This window comes from Pinus tabuliformis, chromosome J (assembly GCF_031772625.1).
Source record: "Pinus tabuliformis cultivar Carrire ecotype Pingquan chromosome J, CPIR1, whole genome shotgun sequence".
NCBI lineage: Eukaryota > Viridiplantae > Streptophyta > Pinopsida > Pinales > Pinaceae > Pinus > Pinus tabuliformis.
This window is the reverse complement of record NC_142295.1, coordinates 198748829-198774678: the sequence shown is the minus strand read 5'-3', so window position 1 is coordinate 198774678 and position 25850 is coordinate 198748829.

The window sequence follows — 25850 nt, the reverse complement described above, 5'->3', positions numbered from 1 at the left end:
TGGTGAAACTGGCCGCTCAATAAAGCAAAGGATTCAGGAATATGGGGTGACATTAAACATGGGAGGCCTTGCTCGTCAACATTAGAAGAACATGCGGAAAATACAAAACACCACATCTATATTGAAGATGCCTGAGTCATTGCTAAGATAGACCAATTCCATCCCCATAAGTTTAGGGAAGCTATAGAGATTGAAAGGAGGCCAAACAGTCTGAATAGAGACGACGGCTAGAAAATCAACAGTTGTTGGAACCCTACCATTTGTTCTTAAGTTTATTTGTATTTTTATGTTGATTGCTAATCAGTGATTAGTTATTTTTTCATTATTATTATTAATTATTTAAAAATTTCACTATTTATTATTTTTATTGTTTTTTAAGTTTTTAGAATTAATTGTTTTGATTACTTAAGTTTGACCCAAATATTATTTTAATTTTATGATATTATTGTATTTATTTTATTAATTGTTTTATTGTTTTGATTATTTAGGTTTGACCTAAATATTATTTTTATTTTCATTTTTAGATATTCATTTCATTAAAATTTTCCTTCTGATTAATTATTTTACTTAATTGAATATTAACAATTATTTCTCTATGTTAGAGTATTTATTTAGTCAAATCTAGTCATTTTATTTATTTGAAATTATTATTTATTAATAATATTATTTATTTAGTCATATCTAACCATTATATTATAATGGATAAAAAGTTGGCTCTTCATCTATTTAAATTGATGCCAAGATCTTGTTCTTCATCTTGTCTTGATGATGAAGCAAACCGAATGGCTTGAAACACGTCGATAAAACTTTGATGATGTGATTTTTACCGAAAGTTTTCTTACTTTTCATGATTAATATTCGTCACACTAACTAGTGATTCATTATGTTGTACTATATTGTTAGATGAATTTCAATTACCATTGCCAAATAAGTTACCTCACACATATTGAGATTTATATGTTGTTATGAAAGAAATTGGAATGGAGTATTAAGTTATAGATGCATGTCATAATGATCATACTATATATTATGCACAACATGCATTGAAAACAAATTTCCAAAAATGTGAAAGTAGTAGGTATCGAACCGATCAAATAACAAAAAAGGTTCCTAAAAACGTTCTTTGTCATATTCACATAATTCCACATTTACAATGATTGCTCAAGTGTCAAAGCATAACACATTTTATGGATTACCATGAATGAAAGAGAAGTGGAGATGATTTTCTTCGAATGCCATGGTCTAGGTGGATGTTTTTGGTCACCAACCTATCCCACATGGACCCACACAACTATTTTTTTTCAGTTTTTTAGTTTCCTTAATTATACCACATTTTACTATTTTTAGCATTTTTTCGAGTGCTAAACTTTGGGAGCCATTTTGAGGCCCTAAACGACGTTTCTTTGGAAATCTATTGCCAATGGGTTTTTGAAAAAATCATCTTTTCCATCATATTCCTCAAAGAGATCTTTCCAATGGTATATCATGCGCGTCAAATGGAGATAATATGACCAAGTCACGACCCCAAGAAGTTGGTTGTCCATCTAACCCCAACAGGGCCCATAAACTCTTAGTGTTACATCTCCTCGAGTTAGGCTTTTGGCTGTTTATGGTTTGATCTTATTGTTAAATAATAAAACGGCCCTTGAGACTCATTGTAATGGAGTTCAGAGGCATGTAGCCACCACATCTCTTCTAAGAGATAAGCTACCATCACATTGGCTAGTTTATTTCCATTTATGGTTATTAGCATATTTTGGTATTTTAAATTAATGAAATGAAGTTTTTTTTCTATTTCACCTCTGTATTTATGGTTATCTTTGTAATTTGTTGCATTCCTATTTAAATGTGGATCAATGGTATCAGTGCAGTTTGCTATCATTGGGGCACTTTTGAGGTCTAAAATGGGCCTCCTAAGAAAAATGTACAACCAAAATAAACTTTATAAGAGCCAATAGCATTCAAGAGGATGATGTCAACCATGGGGGATGACTCACTATTTTTGGAGTAAAAAAATAAAAAGATTTAAAAATAATAAAATAGTAAAACTACTCCTATTTTCAACTTATATTGATAAGGTTTTACTCAAATTTCGAGCAGGAGTACTCATTGGATGCAAAATTTAATTCCTAAAACAAAGAGTACCCATGTTCCATAGTTTCAATGGACCCTTCTACACTAAAAATGAGAAATACATGGAAAAACATGATTGCAATCACAATTTTCATGTATTTCTCATTTTTTGTGTAGCAGGATCCATGAAAAGTATGCAACATGGCTACTCCTTGGATGAGGAATCAAATTATGCATCCAACGAGTGTTTTTAATCAACATTTGAGTAAACCCATAGGGAGATAAGTTGAAAATATGAGTTGAAAAAATAGTTTTTTCTTTTTTCCCTTTAAAATTTGATGATGTCATCTAATATTATTTTATTATTTCCACTATTATTTTATAATTTCCTTAGGAGGCCCATTTTAGACCTCAAAAATCCCCTAATGTTCTCTTTTTTCTTTTCATGTCTCTAATGAGGTCGGGAGATAAGGAGTTAGTGCTTGAACTGGTCGAACCTTTGCAAGACCAGCCTCGCAAATCTTGATAACCTCCCATGGTGAAAGACAAGAAAGATGAAGGGGCACGAGATCCTATCAAAATCTTGCTTGGAGAAGGCCTCGAGTGGCAAAGGAATGTAATGATGTACAAATTTTCCCAGATCCTTCGGCGGCTACCGAAGGGCGATGCATCTAATTGCTACTCTGGAAACACGACACCCTTTAAAGTACAAGTTGACATTGAAATCCCCATATTCAAGGGTCAAATAGGTGCATATGCCATAGATAAATGGTTAAATCAACTAGGAGGGTATTTTTCGATTCATGATTTTTCCAGTCGAGAAAATATTACATTCGCTCTTCTCAAAGCCACCCCCACGTCAAGGACTGGTGGGAAACTTACGACGAGCAGAAGGATGAAAGGGAAAACTCATTATTTTTAGTCACCCCCACTTGGAATTCGTTTTTGGATGCCATCGAGGAGTAGTACGACCATGTTTGGAGCTAGGAGGAAAAATACATAAAGTGGAAAATGTTACGGCAGGGAAGGGACTAAGATGTGACAGAGTTTACCAATATCTTTCATACCGTTTGCACAAAGTTGGGTGTCAAGGATTCTGAGCGGCATTTGGTACTCAAATATCACGACTGTCTACACAAGTAAATCCAAGATGAGATGGAGTTCCTGGACATTTCCTCGCTTGGCACAACTTACTAATATGCTGTCAAGATCGAGCAAAATCTTAAACAAAAGAAGTGAGACTTTAGATCTACGAATCTGAAGAACAAAGGAAAAAGCCAAGGCAGGGTGACCCAAGACAACCCGTGGAAGTTGCAAGAGAAGAACATCATCATGAAGTCAAATGATGATAGATGAAAGTGGTGTGACTTCCATTAGCACCCCACTCACAACACAAGTGAGTATCAATTCAACCAGTCACTGGTGGCCAAGCTGAAGGCTTCAGAATTAGATGCATGTTTCGACCTTAAGTCAAAAACTGACAAGAGGAATGACAAAGGGAAGAAGATCATTGATGTAGAGCTCATAGCAACTATTTCCACTCCCAATATCTATAACAATGAGCCTGAAGATATAGAGGAGGGGGAGCGTCTTTTCAACTCACAAATGTGGGTGAAGGGTTTTCCGCTGCAATTCATTGTTTACAGTGGGAGCCAAAATAACCTCATTTAAGCAAAGGTCGTGAAGAATCTAGGACTATCGACCATACCACATCTGTAACCATACAGCATCAGGTGGCTTCACCAGGGATGAGATATCCAGGTTTGCCAGTAGTGTCACCTTCCCTACAACATCAAGCCCTTCACAAATGAGGTATTGTGTGATGTTGCACCTCTTGATGTTTGTGATGTAGTATTAGGCCAACCATACTTGTCAAAGCGGCATGTTGTGTATGAGTCAAGGCCTCGTGTTGTTATTATTTCTTTGTGTAATACATTATACAGGATAATGGAGGTAGCCCCACCTACCGCCAATTCTTTGATAACTACTAAGAAAGGCAGTAAGATCATCACTCAGACTAGGAAATTTATTTTATTTCTTGTTCACTCTTAAAGTAAGGGGAAGAACATACCCATATCAATGGCCCCCATGATGAGTTCCTCCACTCAGCAGAAGCTAATGGATATGGTCATGAAGGAATATAGGGACATCTTCTCCTCACCCATAGTGGTACCATTGCACTGTTAGGTCAAGCATTTGTTCGATCTGATCCCCAGAGCACCTCTACCCAACAAGCTGATCTATTACTACTCTAGTGTGAAAAATTCTAAGTACAAGAAATGACACAGTCAACATTGGGTGCCACCCAAGTTTTAGGTGGGTGACCAAGTTTGGTTGCATTTGTAGAAAGAGTTCTTTACCAGAGCCCATCGGAAGCTCAGACCTCTCTGATATGGTCCTTAAACCATTAACAAAGATGGGGAAAACAATGCTTTGGAGCATAGCATTCCCCCATTCCTTGGGCTGCACTGAGTGTTCAATGTTGACCTCCCTTGACCATGCTTCCCACCATTACTGGACACATCAAAGATTGCAAAACAACTCACCAGTGACCAAGTTCAGCAGCAGTTTCCCCATCTCATGGAGGCACTCAATGAAATGGGGACCATTGCTTCCTAAGGGGGGGAGGAATGATCCAGGTGGATGTTTGTGGCCACCCACCTATCCCACTTGGACTCCAACAATTGTTTCTTTTAGTTTTTCAGTTTCCTTAATTGTAGCATAGTTTACTATTTTTAGCATTTTTTTGGGTGCTAAACTTCCAGAGCCGTTTTGAGGCCCTAAAGGATGTTTTTTCGCAATCTACCACCAACGATTTTTTTGATAAAATCCTCTTTTTTGTCATACTCGTTGGAAAGATATTTCCAACAGGGTATCATGCGTGTCAAATGGATTAATATGACCAAGTCACGACCCTGGGAAGTTGGCTGTCAAACTAACCCCAACGGAGCCCATAAACTCTTGGTGTTACATCTCCTCTAGCTACGGTTTTGGTTGTTTATGGTTTTCTCTTATTGTTCAATAATACAAAGGCCCTTGAGCCTCATTGTAACGTAGTTTAGAGGCATGTAGCCACCACATCTCTTCTTGGAGATAAGCTACCATTTCCTGAGCTAGTTTATTTCTATTTCTAGTTGTAAGCATATTTCAATATTTTACATTAATGAAATGAAGTGTTATTTTTGCTGAACCTATATATTTATGGTTATCTCTGTAATTTGTTGTGTTCCTGCTTAAATCCAGATCATGCCAATAGATGGTTATGCATTAATGAAAATTGAGGAAAAATAACCATATTTTAGAGATGAACTTTATAATATTAAGCTTTCATTGGAAACCAATGGTGTTAATCCATATGGAGAGCTCATATCTATTTACTCAATGCGGCCAATTTTTGTTATCAACAATAACCTTCCTCTTTGATGTCAATAAAGAGGAAGAAAATTATGTTGATAGTGATTATTTCAGGTATTTTTTGAAATTATATTTTCAAATATTGTAACATTTTCATTTCTGTTCTTGTTTATTTCATAATGTGTTATATTTATTTATTTCCTTATATATAGATATCATGGTAGTAATTATGTGTAATTTCAAACAATTAAGGAAGCACTAATTTAAAGATATGAATGTATATATGGAGCCTATTATCGATGAGTCAATGAAGTTATGAGCCAAAATCACTATGTATGACATTTGTAAACCAATAAGGGACAGGAAATTTCAATTCCAGTGAATACTTGTATGGACAATTCACAATGTTGAAGGAATTACACATTGTTGTGTATGTAATGTTCCATTTCACTTTAATAGTATACAATTATTTCAATGAGATCATATCATGCATGTTTTTTAAATAATACATTTCTTTATATTAATTGGAATTAGTCCATCTCTTACATGCCTTTAAATAAAGGGTAAATTTGTATATCCAATGTTTAGCCATAAGATGAAATATCATCATTCAACAAGTTTAGGAAAGGAGGTGTTTTATGACTATAGGCACTTACTCTCTAAGAACCATAGGTATCATGATACTGAAAAGCATACTTTCAATGGAAAATAAGAGACTCGATTAAAACTACAAAGAATGACATGTCACCTATGGAAGTTGGAATTTGATAGAATTCCTTATGAAGGACATGGGATTTTAGGAGGAATGAAAACTTATCTGACTCAATTCATGAGGTTGTCATACTAGGAGCACCTGGAAATAACTCCTTTGTTTAGTATAATGCATATTAGGAAGAATGTGATAGAAACATGATGGCGGATAATAGATGGTAGGAGGGATAAAGAAAAAATCATCAAAATTTGTAATCACATTGTGGAATCCATCAACGTAATGAAAAGTGGGATAAGATAAAGTAGTGATGGAGACCAAAACAACCTTCCATGGTTATTAATAGAGAAGCAAAGAAATGATCTAAAAGATGTTATTCAAAGAAATAAATTTCCCACAGGATTTTCTTCAAACATAAACAATATCTTAACAAGAAAGGTGAATTTGGCGGGCTAAAAACACACCATTGGCATACCTTCATTAGGGTAATTATTTTGGTATACATATTTATATATAAGTACGTATAGATGTTTAGGGTTTCTCTTATTGTATTCTTTGGATTAAATAAATAACCATTCATTTCTATTGCGACAGTATGTTCTACCTCTATCTCTCCCATATGAAATCGACAAGAATGTCGAATGAGTTATATATCATCTTGGAAAACTCATGAGGTTAGTAGTGATTTATATACCGAGTGCTTTTTCAACTAGTTTTTGATGAACTTAATGACGTATGTTCTACACGTAATGTAATATAATGTTTTCTTAAAACATTTTATTTTTTTGCATCATCTGCATATGGTTGTCATTGAAGGAAATACATAAAGACGACATAAAGCATTAGAAGAGAGATTCCTCAGCTAATGTATGAAATTCAAAAGTATCTTCCTTAGGAATTTTTCAATGCACAAGAAAATTACCTCATACAACAAGTTGAGGAGATTTAATTGTTTGTACTTATACACACATGGTCAACATGTATGTTGGAGAGCAACCTAAAATAATTTATGCCTTTGGTTAGAAAAAAGGCACATCCTAAGGGTTCTATGGTGGACGGATATATGGCATATCAATCCATGGCGTATATAAGACAATATCTTCCTATATTAGCAACAAATATGCATGTGGATTATATTTGGAATGTGAACTCCATAGAAAAACTTGAAGGGGAGAACATGCTAGGGAATCATAGAACGACGAAAGTGAGAGGTAATTAAATATTTAATGTGGATATTTATAAGACATTTTAAAATATATAGTATTTTTCATTTTTGTGTATACATATTTATTTTGTGTTCTTTCTTAAACTATTAATATGGACCATGCTAACCAATATTTCTTGGTGAATTATGATTTTATGAAACAATTGGTCAAGATTGGGATGCACTACATCTATACATTGCAAACAATATTTATTGAATGAGTCCATGGATTTAAATATGTGAACAATCTCATGGCACATTATCATGTCAAGGGGTTTATGCATTCGTTAATCTCGTTATGCCCGAGAGGCTAATATTAAGCAGAGGGAAATTGATTTAGCAAATGGTTTGAAAGATAAAAAGGAAAGCATTCATTTTCATTGGACTATAATATTTTATCAAGTTATGTTATAAATATATAATTAATGTCAATGTAGGTGTTTTCTTTCAGTTATTTTCAAAGTTATATGAGTATGTTTAATAATTGAAAATGCCTTTTTTATGTGTTTGGCATATTAGGGTTGAAACACCACAAGGCTATGTGGTATAAGGGCCGTAAAATTCGCATCAAAAAGTTGTATGAAAAGAGGAAAAATTATGATTGTGGGATAACTATAGTTTTTCAGGTCACTAATATTTCATTTAGAATTGACACACATCCACGGGTCTTTGAAAATCGGTACTATGGGTATTTGGCTCACATTCTTGAGTGTGACTTTGATTGCTTCAAATTGGTTCCATTTGACATGAAATTGTATTTGCTACAAACGAATGTACATGATTTGAATAGAACTATTATTCAACATGATAATGAATTTACCATGTTTAATACAAGGAAATTTGAGTTAGGATCAGATCGTTATGTTTTTCCAAGACAATCCGAATAGGTATTTTACTCAGAGGCTCGGGGTAAAGTGGAATGGTCATATGTTATTAGATATGATCCAAGAGGAAGGTTGGTAGAGTATAATGTAGCGAAAGAAGATGATTTTGTTGAATATGATGATGAAGTAAAGGAGAAATTAGTTGATGATGTGTTATATCATGAAGATGTCAAACAAGTTCAAGGAGAAGTTCTGGAAACTATTCTTCATTAGGGGAGTTTTGAGGCCTCCTATGGAAATTACAAAATAATAGTGGAAATAATAAAATAAAATAAGATTACATTACATCATCAAAGTTTAGAGGGAAAAAAGAAAAAATAAAATTTTCAACTCGTATTTTCAACTTATCTCCCTATGGGTTTACTCAAATTTTGAGCAGCAACACTCAGTTGATGCAACATTTGATTCCTCATCCAAGGAGTACCCATGTTGAAACTTTTGATGGACCTTGCTTCATGAAAATGAGGAATACATGAAAAACATGATTGCAATCACGATTTTTCATGTATTTCGAATTTTTTGTGTAGCATTGTCCATCAAAACTATGGAATATGAGTACTCTTTGGATGAGGAATTAAATTTTGCATCCAACACATACTCCCACTCAGAATTTGAGTAAACCTTTAGGGAGATAAGTTGAAAATAAGAGTTGAAAAAGTAGTTTTATTATTTTATTATTTTTTAATCTTTTCACTTATTTACTCCAAAAATGGTGAATCATCTCCCATTGTTGACATCATCATCCTGAATCATATTAGCTCTTATAAAGTTTATTTTTCTTATACATTTTTCTTAGGAGGCCCATTTTAGACCTCAAAATTACCTTAGTGGATGAATATGATATCAATGATGTGCTGGTAGATGAAGGACTTGAAGTTGAACCAAAAGTAGGAGATTATGTTCATCATGATGATGATATTGATGATAATGCTGAAATGGCTAAGAGTTTTAAGGTAATTTTTGAACCAGGTGACATAGATATTGAGTTGGATGAAGAATAAATTAATGATATATCGAAACGTGTGAGATATGTGTTTATATGTTTTCAGATGATTTGTTCTCCTTCATTTAACTTAAATTTTTGTTTTTAGTAATTTTTATATATTACTGATTCTTACTATGCTACTTTCAAATATTTTATAGTAGATAAATTTGGTATTGGGAATATTGAGACTGATGTTGGTGGGGGGGGGTGTGGGGGGACAAAGGTCCTTATGAGCTTCCACCTTCATGTGGTTTTCATTATTCAATAAAGAGTATTATATTATTCTTGAAACTAGGAGAAGCTCATTCTTTACATCTATCTCAAGCTTGTTGTCATTGTCAATACATAACATAATTAATGAGCTAATTGTATTACTTATTATTTCATATTATATCTATTATTTGCAAGTTCCAGTGAATCAATTTCGATAGGGCCGCAAAAGTCTCTTGAATGCATCGCAATGTGACTTGTCAAAGGGGACAATGTTGATTTTTGTTTCTAATTTGTGCTTATATGCAATCAAATTTGACATGGTTATAGTATATCCATGCATTGATGGCATGGGAGGGTTTTGAGACTCAAATATGATTCACATAAAGAATTCGCCAATCAAGCAAGATCCCCAATATTTCGCTATTGTGCTTCACCATGATAAAGGAGAAAGAGTTATTTGCATAGATTTCTCAAATCTGAAAGCTTTATCAGTTGATTATATACTTGATTGGTTTACATTATATATATTACTTATTTGCATGTTGCAATGAATTGATTTCAAGAGGGCTACATAAGTTTGTTGAGTTTTTCGTAGTGTGAACTATACTAAATGGGGCTACTGTTCAAAAGAAATTAGTTTGCACTCGTATGCACTAAAATTTGACATGGATATGGTGAATGCATGCATTTATGGTATGGAAGGCTTTCAAGACTCAAATACAACTCACACAAATAATTTTCCAATGTGACGTGTGAATGGGGTCAACGTTAGAATTTTTTCAAATTGTGCTCGTATAAAATAAAATTTAACATGCCTATAATAGACGCATGCATTAATAGTGCGGGAGGGTTTCAAGATTCAAATAAAAATCATAGATCGAATTAAAAAATTAAGCGATATCTCCCAAATTTCACCATTGTGCTTCACCATGAACAAGGAGAAAGAGGCATTTGTAGAGATTTTTCAAATTTGTAAGTCTTATCAGTTTATTCTATACTTTATTATTTTTCATTATCTCTATTCATTATATGCAAGTTTTAGTGAATTGATTTCAATAGGTTCATAGAGGTATCTTGAGATTTTCATGGTGGTACATGCATTGAATGGGGCCAACATAGTCACTAGGTGAGGGTTTCATAGTGGATCATGTTTAGATATGACCCCCTTATTGAGAGATGGTCAATTTTTCAAGATTGGTAGAAAGAAATTCACTGAAATGGATCATATTTTGGTGTATCACACAAATCCAATTGATTTTTCCATAAAGGTAGGTTTACATGTCCATATTTATTATCAAACTTGCATTGCATGTATAAATATGAGCCATTAAAATTATCATATACTATGGAAGTGTTTGATTGTTTAGTAGAGGTTTCCATCGTTGGGACATTCTATTGGTGCACACTAATATTTGAAATTTATGTGGATGCCATGCAAATAGGTCACCATAATCTTAATGGTGTGAATTTGTATCCACATGAAGTGGTCTAATACGTAAAACTAGTTTTACTAATATCAACTTAAATGAACGTCTTTGTGTGTGTGTATTAAAGAATACATAAAAATTGTTTACAACAAAAACGAAGATGAAATTATGTAGTATAAATCAAATAATAGTATAGAATTTTATCTTCACTTTTTATGTAATAATTGTTGATATATCTATATATATATATATATATATATATATCTATATATTACATTATTTTATCTTCATTCTTGTTGTAAACATTGTTGATGTTTTTCTTATTGTGACATTTATTAAAAGGTGAGGCATTAGCACTTAGAAGGGAGAATTTGTCTTCTCCATTTCATTATTATGAATGATGACATGCACATCACTTTGTAAATTGATGCAACAAATGGTTATGATATTCTTTCCATTACCCCATGATAGTTGCCTCTAGTACATAATATGCGACACACATTTCATTACCATAATGGAAACGTCAAGTAGTACACTACCAAAAAAATCATTTTCTTTCCTAAAAATATTTCAATCACATAATGTCCTAGAACATGATAGGTATGGAATCTTATGTGTAAGCACCCTGTTCAAATGAAAGATTCATGGTTACTTTTGAACTTATTAGAATCCATTATGTACTTCTTAAGATTGTGAAGAAGAAAAATTCATTAGATTTCCTTGCAGAAGGACTATAGGATCATAAGGAGGTTATTTTATATAAATCATAAAATTTTCATAATAAATATCAATGAACTTTAGGTTCAAGTGATCATACTCAACCTCCTGGTAAATGGAATGTGGGACAAACATTTGTATTTCACTATTTATGTAAATCTTACAACCTCATGTGATAAGTGCACCTTTTATAGAATTCACATCAATGGCATCCCATCCATTATTGTTATGGATTAGGGATAAGTTCCAATGCACCTGATCATTTAAATCTAGTAGTAGTGTACCTATCATTAATATAGCTATATATTTTTTAGTGTAGATTGTAGATATAATAATATAATTAGATATATATATATATATATTAAAAAACTTGTTCAATTTTTCATAATTCATTTATTTCCAACTGAGCTCTGATTTCACGACTCAATGAACATTTTTGAGCTCAAATAAATTGAACTGTGACTCCTCCTTGCTCCAAATTTTTCTCCTGACAATTTTTTGGCCCTAAGCTCCGGTCAGACTTGAACCACGACTGCCCATTCCTCAATTTTTTTTCCTAGTAACAATTGTTTTCCCTGAGCTCTAATGAGACTCAAACTATGGTTGCTCCTTTCTCAATTTGTGTTTCCCTGAGCTTCAATGAGACTCCTTACTCCAAACATTTTTTCCTTGAGCTCCATGTTCAATCCTTTGTTCTTGCTTTATGTTTAGTCCTTACTTCACGTTTTGAGATGAAAAGATCAAATTTCACTCACCCATTCGACCGTTGCATCACAAGAGGCAACAAAAGGCTAAGATGAGAATGGTAATGTCAATGATACCCTAGTTCTATGAGTATTTTGATACAAATTTTATTCAATATAAATTTAGACCACAATTACAATCTATGGTCAAAACCTTTTTGTGAGTATTTTGATACAAATTTTGTTAAAATGAAATTTATACCACAATTACAATTTGAACTTGACAATTCTTTTATGCCCCACCTTCCTCTTTCTACTTTAATTGCTTCTTTAACCTTCCCATTTATATATTTTCAGTGTCACTCGAATCAGATGGCCCTTTCAATCCATATATTTAGTATGTAAATTTGACTCGGTCCCTCAACTTGGTCATTTTTCCTAGTGTATAAAGCAGGTGATCACTAGTAGTTGTCTGTAACTTAGCCCATGAGTCATTTTCCTGATTATTGACCACTTTCCAACAACTTAGCCTATAACATGGCCTACAAATCAACCACAAAGTACTCGCTTGCATCTCAATCACCCTCATTATTTGCTTTTGGTCACTCATAGCTCATCCTATGATCTATCTCTTGAGCTCAACCTATATGAACCATTTGCTCTTTCCATCATAGCATAAATCATGGCATGAACCTACATGGATACTAAATCACCAACCAATTAACCAAACACATGATTTGGATTCAGTTTGTAAATTTGACTTGGTCCTTCGACGAGGTCTTTCACATAAATCATGGCATATTTTGACATACCTTGGACATATGATAGAGATCTCATACCAATGACTCAATCTCACAGACTCACATCTCTGTAGTAGACTTTCACCACAAAACTCAAATATGTACTTGGAAATTTTGGCTAGGTCAATATAGATTTCAGATAGGAGACATAGACCTTGATGAAACCACCACATAGATTTGGATATGTGTTATAGACTTTGGTAAATGCAACAAAAGTTTGAATTGATGTTACAAGACTTTATATCAAGCTCTTGGATCACTGCTATTGATTTTAAATCCCACGCTTAGAATCAATTTTGATCCCAAAATGGTGAGTTCCAATTTTGAAATTATAATTTTTTATTCCAAAAATGTTAATACTCAATTGTCACAATGCATATTTCGATTTCAATATTTTGAATTTATTTTCTAATGTGTATAAAATATCTAAATCCAAGATTCATGTATAATTTTCAAAAAAATAAATTGTGTATGAATAACATCATAATGGCATACATTGCTAAATATATCAAGAATGAAGATACATAATAAAGTAAAAATAACTATAACAATCATTGCATTGCAGGGTTGTACATGTTTCATAAATATTTGTGGCAATGTGTAATAAGGTTCCATATAAACAAAATTATGACTAAGAGTTAGTTTGTTTTACTAACTTCCTCACCTTAGCTAAAAACAATATAACTTGTTTCAATTGTGGAAAATGTATTGACAAAACATTTGTCCCAAAAGAGAAGAGAGCAATCAACATTCAATATTTACATCAAGCAACAAATATTAATTAAAAATAACTACTAATTTATGAGTTCTTACAAGATATAAGGCATTAAAAAATGACAATTGTCCAGGTTTTTAGTTCTCCATTCAAATCGAGCTTCGTTTGTTGACATAATTATCACTCCCTCATTTTTATTCAACTTGTTCTTGTTTTACCTCATTTTCCTCCATTCCCTTCCAATTTTATTTTGTTATCTCTGATTTTTATCCTACCTTTGATGACCATGCCCATATTATGTTATTAATTTATGTAGACCATTATTTTTGTTCCAATAACTAACTATTGTGTTCTTTCTAAATATTTTTTTAACAAAACTTTGATTTTCCTCATTGATCTTATGGGTTTCGACAACTGAACCACTATATTGTATGTCTTAGTGGTGACATTTAAATATATGTAGAGTTTAACCTTTATCCTACCCAACCATATTTCTTAATGTGGGCATGATGATCACACCATGGTCAGTCTAACATCTTCTCTTAGAGAGAATTCATGTCTAGGCTTGTTACATAAGAGGTCCAATCTAGCGATCCTCAAAAGTATAGACATTATCACTTCAGTAGGCTTCCATGAATTTATGTGTGGGTTGTATATGATCATTGCTTCTTATTTCTTGCATTACGAATTGCTAGTAATTATTTTTTGAGTGCTCAATAGTAAAAAATGTGTTGCAATGGATTTTAATATATCCTCCCAAAAAGTTATCTTAGAATGTAAATATTGTCTATGTTGGTTATCAATCCATTTATTTGATTATATGCTTCCAATCCTTCTTTACTTCTTCAATATTAGAAGGTCTATCTACCTATGTATTTGACAATTAAGGTTCCCATGTAAGTTTTGATGGCCTTCAAGAGAAGAGTTCCATATTTTAACAAGAAGTCACCACTGTCATGCAAAACAAAGGCTTTATGTTACATAATAGGCATTTAGTTAATGAGTTGAAATTACCGTGACCACTTTCCATTGATACCAATTATCTTGAGTTATCGCCCAACATGTTTGGGTCCATAAATCTTGGATGTTAAAGAGTTCATCAATTAGATATGAAACAAATAAATTGTCATCATCATATGTCTTATATGTGTCCATCATCTATGGTAGTGAACACATGTCTTTCCACTTTATTTTCTACCTTATATCATCTCATAAGTTTCATATATATTTTGATGTATGTGTCACATCATGAGGGAACCAGATACAAGAATGTCAAACAACCTTTTTGTTATTAAAAGGTATGTAAATGCAAAAAAAATATTTAATTTCATTATTTCTTTCATATTTATCCATTTGTTACATTAATATTGGTGGAAACGTTCTATTTGACCTATACAAATTTACATTATTAACCTTTACTTCATGTTCTTTCATATAATCTTCATTGTAGAATGAATAGTTTTCTTAAGATTAAGTTTCCATTAGAGGTTCATGTAATTGACTTTTTGATGTTCCCATATTATATAATAAATCCCCATATTAATGCGCCATTAGTTCTTGAAGATATCTGAGTCATATATCTAATGAAGGGACAATGATGTTTGAACCCATGTTTATAAAGGAATGGCTAAAGTAGATAAAGCCCCCAATTTTGTGTCCAGGTGTAAGCATGCTAGGTAAAGAAGTTGAGAGATTCATTACTCCACTAATAATGCTTTTATTCTTACCTAACCTTGGTATATAAGCCTTTTCCTTCTCCATTTTTTCATACAAAATTTTCAAGTAGGTATGAGCATGCTTCTCTAAATTCAATCTATAGGTATAGTACACACTATGACTAACATATAATATAGTTATCATGGGTCATCTCAATTACCCACAACATTTTTTATTTGAATGGATTGGTGATGGATCTAAGTATGGCAATGATTGAGAAATAATCATCACACCTTTCAAAGAAGTATTTCTTTCTGATCAAAACTTCTAGAAATTTATTTAGCATTATTATGTTCAAAATAAAATTATGACATTGGCAAAACACTCTAATGCTATTGAAGCAGGTAAATAAAACTCTAATTCTCTTTTTATTAAGGAAATACTTGTAATAATAATAACAAAATGTATCAATTTAACACGTCTTCCTTCTTACAGCTAATGATCCACCAATTTTGTGAAAGCCTCGATGATGTCATGGGTACATGACCAGGTCATCAATTGGACCTAAAGAGGCCATAAGAACCCAATGGTAAAAAGAAATTGATGAAATAATTTCTAAATTATTTTTAGACGTAAAGAAAAATGGAAAAAAATGAGTGTACTAGTTATATCATTAGAAGCATCACATAGCATATTATGAAAACTTACTTTTGACAATAAAATTTATTAATATGAAGTATTTTGTGTCTATGATTAATGAATGAATGTTATATTTTAATGAATGATTTCTATATTTTTCTTTATGTACAAAACCACATATGATTCTTTATCAATTTTATGTTTTTCTAGTGGGTATGCATGAATCTTAATGTGTTGCTATCAACTTGTTTATAGTACATAGATTGGCTACTCAATAACAGAGAGTGAATTTTTTTTTTTTGGGTGGGGGGTTAGATCTGGGCAGGGCCATAACATCTTTCACCTCACATGGTTGGCCCTGTTCAGTAGAGAATAATTCAGGATTTCGATAGTCTTGGAAACCCCCCCCCCCCCCCTCATTCCAATAGATGAACAACTAAGTCAAAGTTTACTTTCTTGTTGCCTCTTCATACTAAGGAATATTTTCCCCAAGATTAGAATACTCTAATAAATTATCTTGAAATCAAGACAAACTAATTTAGGTATTTGTCTGCCTCAATCTTATCTAAATTTTTATTTAGTCATAAAAATGTTTCGTAAATTATTTTATTATCTTTCAAGTTATTCTTTATCTACCTTTAACACATTTTACGTGCATTGCAAGTATTATTATTCTAGAAATATTTCATCCACAATTGTAACATTGTTATAAAGTAAGTTGATAAATTTCTACACTTTAGTAGCCATTTCCTGTCAGGTGTTCACCATACCTTTTCCTTTTCATAAAATATATCCAAATATTGTGTATATTGTTTATAGTGTGTGATTGTGCTATTATTATTCCTATGTTTTATTTTTTTTCATATTTCTTTTCATGCACAAGTTTATCAAAATATTGAAATCTTGAAGCACTCGATCATGTTGTTAAAATTCTAGTGGAAGAGAGAATTTTTGTCATGATAATTACTGGTGACAGAGTTTTTGTCATGATACATTAATAATTTATACATTCAAATAGATATCACAATGCATAAGTGGTGGGCTCCAATATTGTAGCAAGAATGTTACAACTCCTGGAACTCCCTTCCTTAATTTTATCAACCCGGTAGTTCGTAACAAACTTGGAAACGACGGTGCTGTATGCACAAGTACTAGCTCTTGCCACAGCTGTCACTTGGTCAGTTGGCACAAGTCCACTAGGAGCTTAAGCCAACTTCTATGAGCTCTTGGAAGAAGCTTTTTAATTGATGGATGAAAGCTAACTCGAAGGAAGCTAATCTAATTGCAAAAAGAAACTGAAAGCCAAAAAGAAACACAAACCCTAGCAAACCCTAATTCTACCAGCTAGTCCTACTGACGCAAAGGAGAGCATGAAAACTACTGAAAGAGATTCCATTACTTCTATGAAGGAAAAATACATGTGTCTAGACTACCTCTATCCGAAGAAAACATCTTTTCGTATTTTTGATTAAGTTGTTGGAATTATCATGCATGTGCTTTTAACTATTTTTGACTGTGCAGAGGTGGATCAAGGAGGAGAAATGCTTGGAAGAGGTTAGGAAGGTTCAGAGAGGGTCTAAGGAGTCCCCAACACCCTTCCAGAGAGTTTCACAGAGTTTGGCTATCAAGAAACCTCATTTGTGAGCTTCTACAGGAAGTCTGCAGGGGTTCTACAGGATGTTTAGGATTTCTACAGGATGTTCTGTAATTTTTCTACAGGATGTTCAGAAATGGGGTTTTGAAGCATGGATGGAGGAAAAAAGGTGGAGGAATGAGTATGGAGGTGAAATAGGGGTGTAGGGGAGTTCAAGACTTGGAGGATGGAGCTGAGGAGTGGCGTAGATGGTGAGATCTGTTCAAGGAGGGATGAAACGATGTTGCACAAGAATATGAGAATCATGGCAAAGTAAGCGGATGAGGAAAATGTAAGGTAAGGGTTCTAAGTGAAGGGTGAAGCAGGTAGGTTGGATGGAGTATGGGCAGGCAAGGAAGGATAACAGGTACTCTACAAGTGGTTTTTCAAACAAAACAAACAAACACTTATAAAACCTATGACCTAGTTACTTCACTCTAATCTGACCTAACAGCAAAAGGAAATGAACAAAAGTTTATTTGCAAGGAAACCATGTGAAACAACTATGCAACTAAGAAATCATAAACCTAAACATGCATCCAAAACTGATATCAAGTTCTGCAAATGAGATTTGAACACTAATAATTGCATGGTGAAGCAAAGAATGTGTTTTTGTGGGCAGCAAGGTTACGTTGGTCCCAACTCATGATTCCACTGAAGGGGAGGTGAGATCCAAAGTACTTGGTAGCCTTCTTTTGAATATATTCCATGTGATTAACCTATCTAGTAAATCTGAACATGAAGAACCTTTTTAATCATCGAAAGAAACCTAAATAACAACACAATATTTAAATCTAAATAGCAGATTTTATTCTAAGAATGCAGCAAAAACACATAAATATAAACAAATGAGGTACTAGGCACTTGAGATGGGCCCAACCCCAAGAGCTACAGCCTCCTAAGAGAGATTTAGAGCTGGTGAAAAGCTGGATTCATCTTTATTGAGCAAGAAAAGAAGAGTTAAATCAAAATTGTCCACAAGGAGAACTTGAAAATGAGCTGAAAGCAAAGCTAATCTATTGCCTCAAAATCGAAATACAAACTAGCTAACTTCTGCCTACAAAATGACTAACCATTGGCTAACTACCAGCTAACAAAAATGACTAACCACTAGCCAAGCAAAATGAGGCCCTGAGCCTTCTTATTTATACAAATTGAGGACCCCAACAGTCCTCCAAAACTTTAGGGACTCGGCTGCCCAAGACTTGTATTTAACAGCAGTCCTACTTGACTTGCTTGGCTGCCCTTGTGCTGATTGATTTGGTGGCCCTTGAACTCTGAGTTGATGGTGAGGAATTTGAGTTAAGGGCCCATAAATGAGGGGAACACCTTCCTAAAAATACTCTCCACGAATTTGGCTGCCAAGTGCTCATTTCAACCATTGATTTTGTCTCCAAATTGAGCAAAAAGGCTACACAAAGCACACATTAGACTTGTTGGCATAATGACTAACCCAATTCACTCTATTAGCATAAATATAATAAAAAACATGCAATATACTAATGAGAATGGTGGATTAAGTCGTATTAGGAGGTTGAATGAGCCCAAATAATTATCCATTTTTGGGGCTCATCATCACCCCCCTACTGAAAGTGTTGCTCATCCTCTGAGCAACCAATCTATCTCCTCATCTTTGATGGCCCTGGTGGCCTCCTTGTCATGCCAAGCTTCTGAAGTGATGTCCTCTTCTCTGTCATGAAACCATGCTTTTCTCTTTGCTTCTTCCCACTACTTGCTCCTTTTCCTAGAGAATTCTCAGCTTTGGTATGATTGTGCAAGTATATTCAATCTGATGGCAGCAATGGTGGTGAAAGGAGATGAAACCAGTGGAGGATGGAAGAAAAGAGTGGTTTCATGCCTCCTCAATAGACTTCAAGCTTCAAATCCCTCTCCATAATTGATTCTGGCCTGCCCAAAGGCTTCTACAGGATGTTTCTGGTAAAAATACAGAACTTCCTGTAGAAAGTCCTGTAGCTTCCTATAGAAGGTTGAACCATGACTAAATTGTGTCCGAACCCTGAAAAAATGAGTGTTCATGGAGGGGATGGATGTGCTTAGGGTGGCCAGCACAGGTGTTGCCTCCCTAGCTAAAATCTTGGCCAATTTCTCCTTCTGCTGCCCTTTCCCCAAACTTCCTGTAGAAATGCCTGTAGTGGCTGGTTTCTAGCTTCCTATAGAAGCAGTTGGCACTGTCTTAGCCTGCTTGGGTGAGGGTGCTTTTTCCTTTAGCTTGGCTGATGCTGCCTTAGGGGTGCCTTCACTGGCCTGGGCTTTCTCAGTCCTCTCTATCCTGCTCTGCAGTCCTTTCTCCCTGGATGTTTGTGTTATTTTACCACCCACTATTTTGGCCTCAACATCCTGTTTTTTTCTCCTGCTTTTCCTCTTTCTTTTCTGGCGACCTTTCTGGTGATGGTCTGCCTTGCGTTTCCTTGCCCTTAGCTAGTTTCTATGCCTCAATTTGCTCCTTTTCCTCGTTGTTAGAGGAAGTGAGTTCTCCGGCCAAAATTCGGATGTCATCATCCTTAGACATATTCTGAAAAATTCCCCAAGAGAGAGGGACAGTGTAAGTATGGAGTGCATCTTCCACGAGGAGCTTGATAAGCCCATGATGGGTCAGCTGGTCTGGTGTCCCGTCCCTTAGCTTTGTGGCACATTCCATCAAGGATTGCAGGAGGAAGTAGGGGATGCTCAATTTTTGTTCTGAGGGCAAATCCGTTTGATGCCTGAGTTTTGTTAGTAAACAGAAATGATAACCATATACGATGCTGAATCGCCCCTCACAGGTAATATACTTCATAACTTGAAGGCTAACCTCGCTCCAAAATGGCTAAAGGCTGGCTCTCCGGACCCCATTCTTATCCTCTGAAAACTGTTCTTCTTGTAGAAAAAATTCCTTTTTGGCTTTTTGGCCCAATGACCTCTCCTCTTTACTCCATGATGTCCCCAATGGCAGCTCAGTGACTCAGCTAATGAGTTGTGGGGTCAGTTTTAGGGTCAACCCTCTAAAATTTACAGTGGCCAGTATTTTGGATTTAGGCTGCAGGGATATTAGGAATTCTTCGGTTACCTCATCATCATAGCCTTGGATTCTGTCACAGAAGGTCATCCAATTGGCATGGGTAAACAGGTCTACCACCTCAGGAGTTTCCCTCAATTTTTTTGTATTTTCCTTTGCACCAAATCCCCATTTAGAATGCTGTTGCTACCCAAGTTTGACTGATAAAAGGGAATTAGGCTCTCTCAGACAAGGCGTAGAGCTTGTTTTTTTATTCCAACCACATAACAGTCACAAATTTTTTATGCACAAGTAAGCCTTACAGTGGTTTATCATTATCATATGGAGCATTTGTTAACAGGAACCTTGGAAGACAATGTGATGCAGCGCTATTTGAAAGAAATTCCATGTATCCCACAAGCAAACCACCATTCTTGACCCACAGGCAGACTGGTTTTAATTGTCCCCACTTCAACCAAGCTAGTTCACCACCTTTTGAAATATCATGCATGGGAATGGTGTTTTTGAGCCTACGTTTCTTCAAGCTCCAAACTTGATGAAGAAAAACTCAGGCTCCTCTGCTTCAGAAGGATATAACGTACTTCCTGTAGAAGACCCCTCCTGTTTCCTGTAGAATGTTATTCTGCCTTTGAGTGAGCCCGATACACTAGAGAAATTCGAACCAGGCCGCAGAGCTCAATGGAGGACGATAGGTTAACCAATTGTGGGAGTAGAGGACGCATACTTCAACTAAGAATGTTGCAAGTGCAAATTAATCAGCGGATGGTGAGAGTCAGCCGAGCATTTTTAATTGTGGCGTGATTTGTGGTGAGGTGGCAGAGACGTGCGTTGGCCCATGCAAACTATTGGTCCCCTGCAGTGCTTAACTATTTTTTCTCTGCCTCTAATTTCATCCATCAATCACGCTGAAGTTTATCTGTCCATCACTACCTGTTTTCTAATTCCCTCCTGAGATGGCTGAGCGCACGTGTCTCATTCACCCACCGAGCGCTATTGAACTAGATGACGTTGGTCAGTTAGCTGGCCATCGATTTTTAATCCCGACCATCTCATTGCTCATGCAGTTTCTAAATTACATTCATGCAATTAGAGGAATGAGTTTAGTCACGTACCTGCAAGTCGTGCGTGGTTGCTGTGAAGTGCTGAGATCTTTCATTTGCTGCATGCATTTGTTTATGTGGTTGCATGGTGGCTTGGCTGATGATTTTTGGTTGTTTTCCTTGTGCAGGTGTCCTCTGACCAGATCTAAGCTACAGGCATTTGTTTCCACGTTCAAATCTGCACCTTCAAGCTGCTGCTGCTGAATTTTCACAGGACCAGAACTTGTTTTCGCCATTGCTCCCAAACGGTAGATCGGATCGATCTGAAAATTTCTGAGCATGTTCCTATCATCATGATGCACCTCCCATAGCAAAATCGTGATCAATGGATGCACAGATTTCGAGAAAAATGGAAAATGGCTGAAGATTTCAGAGATCAATTTCTCGGAAACCGTGCATCGGAATTGGCTGAAACTACTTGGGTAGGCTACTACCACCTATGTGCATCTCCCCATGAAACAGGTTTTAAAACGGATGCATGGATATGGAGAAAATGCAAAAATGGCTGATGGTGATGGAGGTTGATTTCTTGGAAACCGTGCACCGGAATTGGCTGAAACTGCTCAAGCATGTTGCCATCACCCCGATACAATTCCTTGTAAAATGGTTTTTCAAATGGATGCATGGTTTTCAAGTTATGGAAGAAACAAATTCTGTCCTAGGTATTTTTGCTTCAAGGCATTTTGCAGTTTTGTTGCATGGTATGAAAAATCGAGCTTGGGTCGTGATGCAGGCATGGAGATGATGGAGGAGGAGGTTGAAAAGTGTAGGAGGACTTCTGAACCCTTGAGGAAGCTACCATGTTCGCCAAACCACCTTTTTGAAATCCATTTCTCGCTTCCTACGATTTCTACAGGAACTTCCTGTAGAAGCACAATGAAGAAGCACAAGGAGGTGGAAAAGATGATGGAAAAGGGTGAGGAATGGGAACATGGATGCTTGCAGGCATAACCAATGGATTCCAAGCTTTAGATCCCCTTCCAAAATCGAATCTGGCTCGCTTGAAGGTTCTACAGGATGTTTCCTGTAGAAATATAGAACTTCCTTTAGAAGGCACAAAAATTCCTTTGACCTTGTTTTGAGTGACCCTCCTGACCTGAAACGTCCTTGCTGCAACCTGCGATTATTCAATGCAAATTAGCTTAATTTTTCTTTTCTTTTTCTCTTTTTTTTTGAAAAACAACTAGGGCGCCTCATGGAGGTTTTCACCCTAATTGCCTGCCCTGGGCGCCTCCAAGGGAGGTTTTCACCCAGAGATCTTATTCTCTTTTCCCTTTTTTTCCAACCCATTGACCACCTCATGGAGGTTTTCAATCAATGAGCCAATCTAAGGTGCCTCCGAGGAGGTTTTCACCTTAGATTTTTATTTTTCCTCTTATTTTCATTTTTTTTTTTTATCTTTTTTCTCTTTTTTTTCTTTTTTCTACCTACCCTACTTGAAAAACAAAATTATTTTCAAGTATAAGAATACTTCCAATGGAGCCATGTGCACATCGAGATTAGAGACAAGATGATGTGAAGGCTCGAAATGCATGCTTTGACAGCTATCCAGATTTCAGAGACAAAATGATCTGACTTTGAAGGGATCAAACACAACTGAGGAAGAGAGTACTGCTGCAACTTAGTGACTGTCTGGAACCATGTCTCAATATAGATTTGATATCCTTGGTCCTTTTGCTGATCTGGATCATGTTTCATGTCACCTTCTAACATGACTTCCTCATCTTCCTCTTTTTGCTGATCTTTCTCTTGAATACATGGAAGATTTGATGGTAACCATGAAGGATCTTTCTTTATCTCTGCTTCTGATGTCTTCTCTTCATCAAGTAAAGCACATGGTTCTTTGATTTCCTCTTCTGAATCTTCTTTTGCCTGATGTGGTCCTTCAGTGCTTTCAATATAGTCTCTCTTTTGCAATACTCTTCCTGAGCTATGATGAAGATCATTGAGCTCAAGAGTAGTTGTTTGGAGATGTTGTGCCTCAGCTTTGTAATTGGGTTGAGCTGCTCTATGGTATGGTTTTGGAAATGGTGGTACAGGTATTTGAGTGGAGGTGTGTATTTGAGATGGATGGGGATGGGGTTGTGGTTGGGTAGGCATTTGGGGTTGCCTTGGTGGAGGAGGAGGTGATGATTACGGTTGAGCAGGTGGTGGAGGAAAAGAAGTGGGAGGAGCGTTGTACTGGGGCCTCCACCCCTGACAAGGTGCATTCCACTGAGGCTGTTGCTGAGCATAAGAGTGAAACGAATGAGCAGATGGTTGGCCATAATATGGATCTATGAAGGAACAAGGAGGAGGTGTGAACCAAGAAGGATGAGCAGGGGGACCCCAAGAAGGCATGAAAATGGCTTGATAGGGGTCATAATAGGTCTCGGATGTCCCTTCCAGTTCCTGCTGATAATATCTAGGTTCATGTGGCCTCCTTTGGTTCATATAGTAGAGTGATTCAGTGGCTCCTTTTGCCCTCTGATATGCAGCTTTGATTCCAGGAAAGGAAGGACACTGATCTGTAGGATGGTATTCTTCACATACAAAACACACTTCTATGGAGTACAATGGACATTCGTTCCTAGGATGCTTTCTAGTGCACCTAGGACAAAAAATGGCCAAAGCCCTCTTGGCTTCTTCTTGCTTCTTTTGGATCCGCAAGGAATCCAGTTGCATGGCAAGAAACTACCTCATATCACTCTTGAAATCTTTGATCTGATTTTCAAATTCGTCTTTGGACAAGGTGCTGCTCCCAACATTACTGCTTGTAGCCATTTGCTCCAGAGGAATGGTTTCTTCTTCTTCTTCCCTTAAGGTTCTTCAAATATGTCTTGCTGTCCACCGAAGAGTTCTCTAATCACAGCCATCGAAGAAGAGAGAATGTTGGCTGTGTGAAGTAGTGGGGGTGTTGTGCAATCATTTTTATAACTTATCTCTACTCCTACAAGGCATGAAATGAAATCTTTTTGGTTGATTTTTTCTTTTTTCTACTTCTACCTACAAAACTGAAATAGATTGAACTGCAACTAACTATCTTGCTAAAATGAAAATGCGGAATTGAAATGAAAGCAAGAAAGGACTAATCTATTTTGCTCAAATGAAATTGCAGGAATGAAATTCTAGTCTAGGCTTGCGGAATTGAAATGCTAATCTACACTTGCAGAAATGAAATTGTGGAATTGAAATGCTAATCTATGAAAGCGGGAAATGCTAATCTACTTTTGTAGAAATGAAATTGCATAATGGAAATGAAATAAACTACTTAGCAGAAGATTGTAGTGGAAAATAGAAGAAAAGCGACAATCACCAATACTCTGACGCTTCCCCGGCAACGGCGCCAAAAAGATGGTCGGCTCCAGTATTGTAGCAATAATGCTACAACTCTTGGAACTCCCTTCTTTAATTTTATCAAACCAGTAGTTCGTAACAAACTTGAAAGCAACGGTGCTGTATGCACAAGTACTAGCTCTTGCTGCAGCTGTCACTTGGTCAGCTGGCACAAGTCCACTAGGAGCTTAAGCTAACTTCTATGAGCTCTTGGAAGAAGCTTTTTAATTGATGGATGAAATCTAAGTCGAAGGAAGCTAATCTAATTGCAAAAAGAAACTGAAATCCGAAAAGAAACGCAAACCCTAACAAACCCTAATTCTACCAGCTAGTCCTACTGACGCAAAGGAGAGCATGCAAACTACTGAAAGAGATGCCATTACTTCTATGAAGGTAAAATACATGTGTCTAGACTATCTCTATCTGAAGAAAACATCTTTTTGTATTTTTGAATAAGTTGTTGGAATTATCATGCATGTGCTTTTAACTATTTTTGTCTGTGCAGAGGTGGATCAAGGAGGAGAAATGCTTGGAAGAGGTTGGGAAGGTTCAGAGAGGGTCTAAGGAGTCCCCAACACCCTTCCAGAGAGTTTCACAGAGTTTGGCTATCAAGAAACCTCATTCGTGAGCTTCTATAGGAAGTTTGCAGGGGTTCTACAGGATGTTTAGGATTTCTATAGGATGTTCTGTAATTTTTCTACAGGATGTTCAGAAATGGGGTTTTGAA